The sequence below is a fragment of the Diabrotica virgifera genome, chromosome 6, assembly GCF_917563875.1.
Source record: "Diabrotica virgifera virgifera chromosome 6, PGI_DIABVI_V3a".
NCBI lineage: Eukaryota > Metazoa > Arthropoda > Insecta > Coleoptera > Chrysomelidae > Diabrotica > Diabrotica virgifera.
Genome location: NC_065448.1, coordinates 148,488,590 through 148,498,363, shown reverse-complemented (window position 1 = coordinate 148,498,363; position 9,774 = coordinate 148,488,590).

Genomic DNA, 9,774 nt, shown 5'->3' with positions numbered 1-9,774 from the left:
TTATAGAAAAATTCAGCATTGTCAAAATAAATTAGCACTTACTCGAACAAAAATATATAAAAAAAAGAATTTGTGTGTACTTTGTACGCACGTAAGAAGTTATACCTACTTCTATTATATGATTTCAACGAAATAAATATACTTTCAACAGGTTATTTGTATTTAAAGATTAAACTAGATTTTACTTACTACTTTCCAAAAATTTTTACTAAAACAATACTAAAAATAAAAAAAATGTTAGATAACACACGGAATTGAACCAGGGACCTCTCAATCTCTGGTCGAACGCGCTATCACCGAGCTAAACCCACTAATATATTCTTTTAATGACTTATTTGCGCTGATACATACATAATTTGAAAGATTAGCAACGAACTACATACTGTCTGTCTGCGCATGCGCCAGGCAAATATAAAATTTCACCCTCGATCGTAAAGAAACCTCTATACTCTGGGTATAGAGATTTTTGAAGAGAAGAACTGACAAAAGATGGGGAAAAATAAATGAGAAGAGATTTTAGACGAAAAGAAGAGGGGCTTAGCTCAGGAAAAAAAAATTAAAAGGGCAGAGAGACACTAAATCTCAAGTGAGTATTCGGGCTTGCTTCAATACACCGAATATTGGCTTTAGAGATATAAAAAAAAATTGATAATGAAATGATAGTAACTAGGAAGAAAATGAGACTGTTAATACAAAAATGGAAGGAAAATAGATAAGAATGCTAGAGATAAAATAATATCGAGGTACAACAAAGAAAGAATAAGAAAAAAGGGCGCCAACTCGAACGAACACCTCGGCTCTCGGAACCAAGAAGTTGGAAAGGTTCGAGATTTTTTTGAAGTAACGAATGACAGGAACTCAATGACACTGGTTACAACCACCTGAAATACAAAATATTGAATACTAACCTTGTCTTGACATATTATATACTGGTAATACAGACTGAAATAAAACATCAACCTTACTAATAACAAATATATTAACAATCAATGTTAAATATTAACAATTTACATATATCGCAACGTAATAACAGTGATAGTGGATGGGGAAAAGATCAAATAGGACCGCAAAGGCCACTTAACAAGCAATTATCCACTATCACTGGCCAAGCAAAGGTGTTAAAATCAAAATCCAAATCAAAAGTCTGTCAGAATAGCACTAAGTCCTTACAACTAAAAAGTTAGTAATTATTTCCTAAATTGAACTCGTCTAGGTGAGATGCACGACTAGAACGCTACGGTTACCAAAAATAATAAAGATCTCACCTAGCAAAAACACTAATAAGTAATTATATAATGAGTGGGTCAGTGACTCTATATACAATGTAAAAACCTACAAGACATATTCCCTATTTTAAAACCTCGACAAAATTTTACCCCCGATTCCCTATTAAATTTTAAGATACAATGATTTATAGTTATTATTAAAAGGAAGACCTGATTTTATTTATTTAAGCAAATTACTAATTATATAGAACCAAAGAAAGAAAAACAACGACCTAAAACCTATCTATTACGAAAATATGTACCACTTAGTTCACCTGATTGTATGCATACAATAAGTTTACAGAGTAACGTAAAGTAAAGTAAATAAGAACTTATCTTGTACAACAGCCGATGGTTAAAAAAAAGAAAGTCCTTAGGAAATATCCTTTTGGCACAACAAAGCTAGTTGGCTGCTGTGATGGGTAAGTCTTATCGGAAAATCCTGGATGTTGTGAACACAGGTAGTGGTTTTCTCCAAAATGAACAGCACACACTATGAGTGAACCATGGCAGAGTTGCTACTAATACTACTGGTACATACTTCAAGCGGGTGTCGCGAAAAAAGGTCGCCAACAATTGGTCGAGCGAAAAAATGTCGCGCACATTTGAGCGCGTATCAAAAGGTCGCCGGCGAAAAAACAGCGCCGACGAAATAAGGTCGCGTGCAATTGATCGCGCGAAAAAAGATCGCGTCATGTTTTACATTATTAAAACCATTCAATTGGTTTTCAAAAAGGTTCTAAAGAAATTCTATTTGCATACTTTAACTTTATGCATTATGAGCCGATTAGTCTTGGAATTCCATCTAATTACTTTTTAGTGTATTTTGGATGTATAAGAAGATGGGAAAAATAACGTATATCTAAATACTTTTTAATGTATTTTGGATGTGTAGGAAGATGGGAAATATAGGAGAATGGGAAATTATTTCATATGGTATTTTCAGGTTATTCAAGTGAATATACTTGAAAATTGAACAATTTTTAACATGAAGAAAGTATTTTTTTGTTCTACGTGAATAATTTTAATATATGGATCTAAATTCAGAAAGGTACTTTCCTTCACACTTTTTACAGGCTTAGGACTGTCAGCAAAAAACTGGCGTGTTTAAAAGTGTTTGCTCTTCCTAATCGGATATCGTTAAAAATGTACAGTAATAATAGTTCTATTTACAGTATATATTACATACAAACGAATACCAGGTACCAGTTTACCTATTTTTGGTATTTTCAGAGACCGGTAATTAGCATAATTGGTTCTTAGTAGAAAGTCGTTATGCAGATTAGTGAAGAATAAGTAGTTTAGATAAGGGCACCTTATTGTGTAGGTATTTATTAGGAATTCCATGAAGTCATTACGATAAGACATTATTGGAAATGCTAAAATAAATATTGTACAAAAGTTCTTTGTCTAATTGTGCGTTATTCACTAATGTGGTAATTATTATTCCATATTCGTGAAACGTACTTTTATTACTTTTTAATGTATTTTGGATGTATAAGAAGATGGAAAAAATATCGTATATCTCATTATTCATTAGCTTGTCGATTTGTCAAGATGGTCTTAACTTACGTAAAGAGTCAAAAAGGTGCCAATATGTTGGTGTATAATGGATATATCCATAGAAAGGAAAAAACGATTGATCAAAAGACAATTTGGAAGTGCGCTCAGTACAATAAGCATAAATGTACCGGGAGAGTTCACACAGTGGGAGATGAAGTAGTGAAAAGTACAAGTCACAACCACGTTGCCGATGCGTCAATATTAGAAGCAAAAAAGGCTTGTAACAGAATGAAAGAACTGGCTCATCAAGTTGAACTAACAACACAAGGAATCATAGCTACCGTTTCACAAGAAGTGTCTGTGGGTGCAACTGGGCAGCTACCTTCTATTTCATCCCTAAAGCGAACTATTCAGAACACACGCCAAAGAGTGGAAGCTATTCCGGCAAATCCAAGAAGCTTAACAGAGCTTATTATTCCGGAAGAATACACCAGAAACAATAACGGCGAACCGTTTCTTTTATTTGACAGTGGTCCAAACGAACAGAGAATTTTAATATTTTCCACTGAAAGAAATTTAACTTTGATGGCGAGCTGTGAACACTGGTATGCCGATGGAACATTCACATGTACTCCTCTATTGTTTGGTCAGCTGTATACAATACATGGCGTACAGTATAGCAACGTTATTCCAACTGTTTTTGCTCTACTTCCTAATAAAACTCAGGCAACATACACTCGACTCTTCCATGAATTAAAAACGTTACGACCAGGTTTACGTCCTACAACAATAATGGTGGATTATGAAAAAGCAGCAATTAATGCTTTACAACAAGAGTTTCCTGAAGTCAGAATCCGTGGATGTTTCTTTCATTTCACACAATGTTTGTGGAGAAACATGCAAGGTACAGGACTGCAACAAGTTTATACAGAAGACGCGAATTTTGCTCTACATCTGCGACAATTGGCAGCCCTAGCCTTCGTACCTGAAGTAGATGTTGTTGCAACATTCGGAGAGCTACTGGACAGCGAGTTTTACACTCAAAATGAAAATTTACTAACACCTTTAATAAACTACTTTGAGGATGTATGGATAGGCAGATTGGATCGACGACAACAAAGAAGACCGCCAATGTTTCCAAGGAATCTTTGGAATTGCTTCGAATTTATAGAGGAAGATCTACCGCGTACTAATAATGCTGTCGAAGGTTGGCACAACAGCTTCTCCTCGATATTAAATGCAGCACACCCAAATCTATGGAAGTTTATTACGGGGCTAAAGAAAGAAGAGAGTTTAAATCGATTAAAAGTGGAGCAATACATAGCTGGAAACCAACAACCTCAAAAAAAAAATTTATAAAGATACAGCGCGGCGAATAAAAACGATTTGTTTGCAATACGGGAACCGGCCAAATCTAGAATATTTAAGAGGAATTGCCCAAAATTTTCAACTGCAAGTATAAAAAACTAAAAAACAATTAAAAAAAAATTTAAAAAAAACAAAAAAAAAATAAAAATTAAAAAAACACAAAAAAATAAAAATAAAAAAAAAAAAATTTGAAAAAAATAAAAAAATTAAAATTAAAAAAACTTTTAAACACGCCAGTTACTAACTGCCAGTCCTAAGCCTGGATAAAGTGTGAAGGAAAGTTAAAGTATGCAAATCTGTTATTAATATAAATGTATTCTTTAACTATGATATCTTCAATAAGTACTCACCAGTGACAATGTATTAATGAAATTGTGCCTGTTATATAATTTTTAACCACAATATCATTATTTTATTTGGGAAATTTTATTTTAATAAAGATGGTAGCCCTTAACCTACCCTATCTATATGTAGTATATACCCTGTAAAATATATTAAGCTTATATTAAAACTTACTCTTAAATAACCAAGGGTAAATTTTGCGACACTGCCAAGTCGTGAAATAATACCTCTAGGTACTTTCCCTACAACATTTACAGTTAAAATTACCTTAATTCGACCATTAAATTGGTCGAACATTTTACATGATCAATTTCAAATAGGATTATTTACTTCCAATTATTTTCCTATTATTTAAAGTGGAAAATAAAACTAAAGTCATTTAGAAGTCAATATTGGGTTGACGAAATATTTTTTACCAATAGGTTAAAATGACTAATAAGAAAATATTTAACTGTTTGGGTCATTATTTAACAGCAATCCTTTAGTTCTATTGCATCATCTAAATCTGACCTAAGCCTGGATTAAGTGTGAAGGAAAGTTAAAGTATGCAAATGAAAACATATTTTCTGACGCGATCTTTTTTCGCGCGATCAATTGCACGCGACCTTATTTCGTCGGCGCTGTTTTTTCGCCGGCGACCTTTTGATACGCGCTCAAATGTGCGCGACATTTTTTCGCTCGACCAATTGTTGGCGACCTTTTTTCGTAGATCCCTTCAAGCGATGTAAGGTGACTAACTGACTAAACCACTAATTGACTACGTGGCTAAGTTACTGAATGAGTATGTGACGTATATAACTTCAAAAAAGAATTTGTTATCTAGTTCATTGACGGAATCAAAAAATACTAGCAAACTTTAGGCTTTAATTGGGGTGTTGAACTAGTAACATCAAAAGAAAACTTCTTAACTTCTGTTTGCATGTAAAGAAATATGGTACCAATAGTGGTACAAAAATATCGCGTTCGCTTAAAAACAGCTGAACGCCGTGGCCTGCAGATTGCTTAAGCCATACTGGCACAAAACACTAACTAAACACAAAAACTTCTGCAATAAATTTGCAAAAACTTAAATGGAACTGCACTACTAATTTTGCCGGTAACCGCATATTGGCGGCCCGAGGCACCGGCAAGATCTTCTTGTCGATAGCTCTCACCCCTGAACTCGATGACAGCCCAACTGGAACTAACTAACTCGATCTCCCCAAACTCCAATCTTCTAAAATTCAACGCCCTCTCTAGAAATCATTCAATCCTCCCAAGAATAATTCTACCACCAACCAACAGACTTGGCAACCAATTAATCAAAATCTTCACCAATAGAAAAGAATAAAATCGATCTCTGACAAACCTCTAATTCTATGTCAGCCAATAAGAACCCACTCATTTTCTGTAAGCAGTTTCCTCTAGGTTCCCATCAAAAATGCTTAAGTCAGCTCTAACCATCTGGCTCCGCTGAACATTCTCACAGCTCTTATCGTTATAAGATAAAAATTTCTCACAGTCTCAAAGTCGGTAGCGACAGTAATCTGAGTTTAATAAGTACCATTTATCAACAAAATTTCAGACTTCAGCCTCGAAAAACCATTAAACTTGTTTGAAGCAATGCCGCCTCTGGAGAACATAAACAATTTGAGGCAGTTACGATGCCTACGTCAAATTCCTGAAAGAGATAAACAACCCAATATCAGACGATCGATCCAATATTATGAAAAACGAAAAATACACAATATTTAGCATTGTGAGAAAACGAATTACGTCGTACCCACACACTCCAGGGCGATAGATTTGCGAGACTCAACAATCTCTGAAAACAAATATGAATTCAACGATTCTAACATGCAGGGCGTACTATAAATGCGGTCTTAACACAAAAAAAATTAAGGGGTGGTCAATGACCTTCGCACCGTTACAGTTTCAATAATGTTTTCTTTAATTTTCGACTTTGGACCGTTTTAGGGGCGATTTTCCCTATTTCTCCCACTTTAGAACAGCCACTGATTCCAATACTCACGGAAAGCCATAATCAGGCGCCGAATCCGTTCCAGGTCGAAAATTTCCACTTCTCACTCCGCATTTTCTAACAACAAGGATAAAAAACCCCAAAAAGAGTCAGCAGTAGTACAGTAGTATAAAAATATGATATAATATATATCATATACAGGGTGTTTCAATAATAATTGTCCATATAGTAACTGGAGAGACCTTAGCACAAAATACGAAGATTTAACCTAAAACAATTAAATAAAATGTGGTTCCTTACTGAGTTACAGGGTGTTTTATCTAAAAATTTAAAAATTATTTTTGCTCAGAATTTTAAAACTATTAGACGTATCCTTTTCATACTTGACAGGAAGTATAGGTACTGTACAAACTACTTAATTATGTTAAACAAACGTTTCTGGCTATTGCCAGAGGCGTACGATGGGGGAAAGTGAATGGTTTACCCTTTCCAAATTCTAGGCCACTGGCGGAATTGCTATTTTAGTTCAATTTTTGGATTTTCCAATACATTCTATGAAAATAATATACCCTTCATTCGTAACGATAAAGTCATTAATTTTCGAGATATTTGAAGTTAAAAATGAAACGACACGGTTATTTTGATTAATGTATTGTGTCGCTTCATTTTTAATTTCAAATATCTCGAAAACTAATTATTTTATCGTTACAAATGAAGAGTATATTATTTACATAAAAAGTATTGTAAAATCAAAAAATTACACTAAAATACCAATTTCGTCAGTGGCGTAGAATTTGGGAAGTGTCAACCAGCCACTATCCCCTGCCGTACGCCTCTGGTAGTAGCTAGAAACGTTTGTTTATCTTAATTTAGTAGGGTGTACAGTACCTACACTTTCTGCCAAGTATGATAAGGATACGCCAAATAGTTTTAAAGTACTGGTTACAAATAATTTTTAAATTTTAATCATATGAATCATATCGTAAATTAATCAAAATAACTGTGCCGTTTCATATTTAACTTCAAATATCTCGAAAACTAATGACTTTATCGTTACCAATGAAGAGTATATTATGTACGTAGAAAGTATTGGAAAATCTAAAAATGGCACTAAAATAGTAATTCCTTCAGTGGCGTAGAATTTGAGAAGGGTCAACCATTCACTACCCCCTGTCGTGCGCCTCTGGTAGTAGCTATAAACGTTTGTTTATCATAATTTAGTAGAGTGTATAGTAGTTGCACTTTTTTTTAAGTATGAAAAGGATACGTTGAATAGTTTTAAAATGGTGAGCAAAAATAGTTTATAAATTTTTAGATAAAACACCCTGTAACTCAGTAAGGAACGACATTTTATTTAAGCGTTTTAGGTTAAATCTTCTTATTTTGTGCTAAGGTTTCTCTAGTTACTATATGAACAATTATTAATGAAACACCCTGTATATGTGGTTCTGAATGCATCCTATATCTACCTTCAAATTGTATATTTCTTTGGTTTCCTTCTATTTTTCCATCATATTTGGGTTCCACTGATAGTGGAAGGCTATTAAAGAAAGAACCATAAGCAATTTCAGTGTAAAGACAATCAACGGAGAATTCTTTAGCTGGATGGACCTCTAATGGAGATGAAGCTGAACTAGAATCTGCCCCATAGTCGAAAAATTCCGACTGTTCTTTAAATTCAAACCAGCACAAAGTAATGCTGTAATAGTCTAAGATACGATATAAGGTCGATATACACCGATCTGTTTAATGGATAAAAATTATTGGATATGTAATTTAGCATGTTAATAATTACAAAAAACAAGGGCTGCCCGATCTAATCTTGTTCTAACTATAAGTAATTAATAATTAAAAAATGACATTTTTTTATAAATTAAAAAAAATTATTCGACCTGGGCAGATATTATTTCAAATTTTTTAGGTCATTCTAAGCTAAAACGTTCTTTTGTAATTTTTCTCTAAAGTTGACGAAAAAAGTACGAAAGATGACGATTTTCAAGGCTCAAAAACATAAGTATAAAATATCATTTTTGAAATTACGAAGTACTTAAATTCAAGTTCAAACCTTATTCTATCAGTTCTTGATAAGTTTATTAGACTTACTTCATTCTGAAACATTGTTTTTTAGTTGTTAAGGTACTAGTACATTTTAGAAGACCAAAAATAATCGTTTTTTTCAAGAATTTTTTTCTTAGAACCTTTATTAAAAATGAACATAAATTTTTTTACATATTCATATCTAACTCAGAGAGCAGTGGTGCTCAGACTTATACTGCGTGGGATCTACCATATAAACTGCAAGCGTCCAGCGATCGACTACTAGTAAAAAAATTGGGAAATAAAAATTTCACATTTCTCTTTGATAAAAAGTCGCAATTACAGAGAGTGTAGAGAGTGAATGGTACTGCTATCATCCTCAAGTCAAATTATCATAGCACATCCACAAGTCATATCATGATGGTACGTAATTATCGAGACCCAACCGCAAGCATGATGAGAGATATTCGTCAGTTAGCCAATCACGATACTTTGATTTCACTACCTTTATTTGGGAAAATGCAGAATCACACAAGTACGTTGATCCAAGAATGCTGTGAGCTGCATAGCTACTTGCCTCAAAGACAGATATTTGTCAGACGATATGAAAGACCAAGATTTCGTATTGGCCGCTCTGGACTTAGGTGTATATCAGAAATTATTTTTAGTGCATAGTTTTAGACGGAAATAATCTCCATATTTAAAGGAATGGATATTTGAATGGCAATTTTTTTCACATCTTCACAAGAAAATGACTAAATATGAATGTTACAATATCTGTCAGTTTTTTAAAATTACAAAAGCGCCTTTCAACCCGTTTTTTACCGATTATTTAAATCCTTTCTGTTCATTTGATTAATCAATAATTTAACTTTGTTGACAGAAGAATGTACTGCGCTCATCCTTTCGATAATTGTTTTATTTTTACCCTGTAGTTTCAAATTAAGGTGGTTCAATTTGCTAAATCTGATACGAAAGAAAGATCACTTAGTCAGTTTTCGTTTTGAAGTAGATGAGTGTCATCCCCTCATTCTCCTAGAAAAGAAATATTTCGGGAGGTTAATTATCTCCATAACTAAAAATTTTCCACGGCTCAACCACCTCACACCTATATACAGAAGTAAATCAGTGTGTTCCTCAGAGTCGCTAGCTTCCAATTACGCTTTAAAGAGATGTTGCAAGCTTCGCTCTCTGATTGAATTCACAATTTTTGTTGTCATCTTCATGACGTCGTTCATATTTAAAATTTTGGAACACAAAACTTGCTGGTGAATGATATAATAAAATAAAAAAACGATG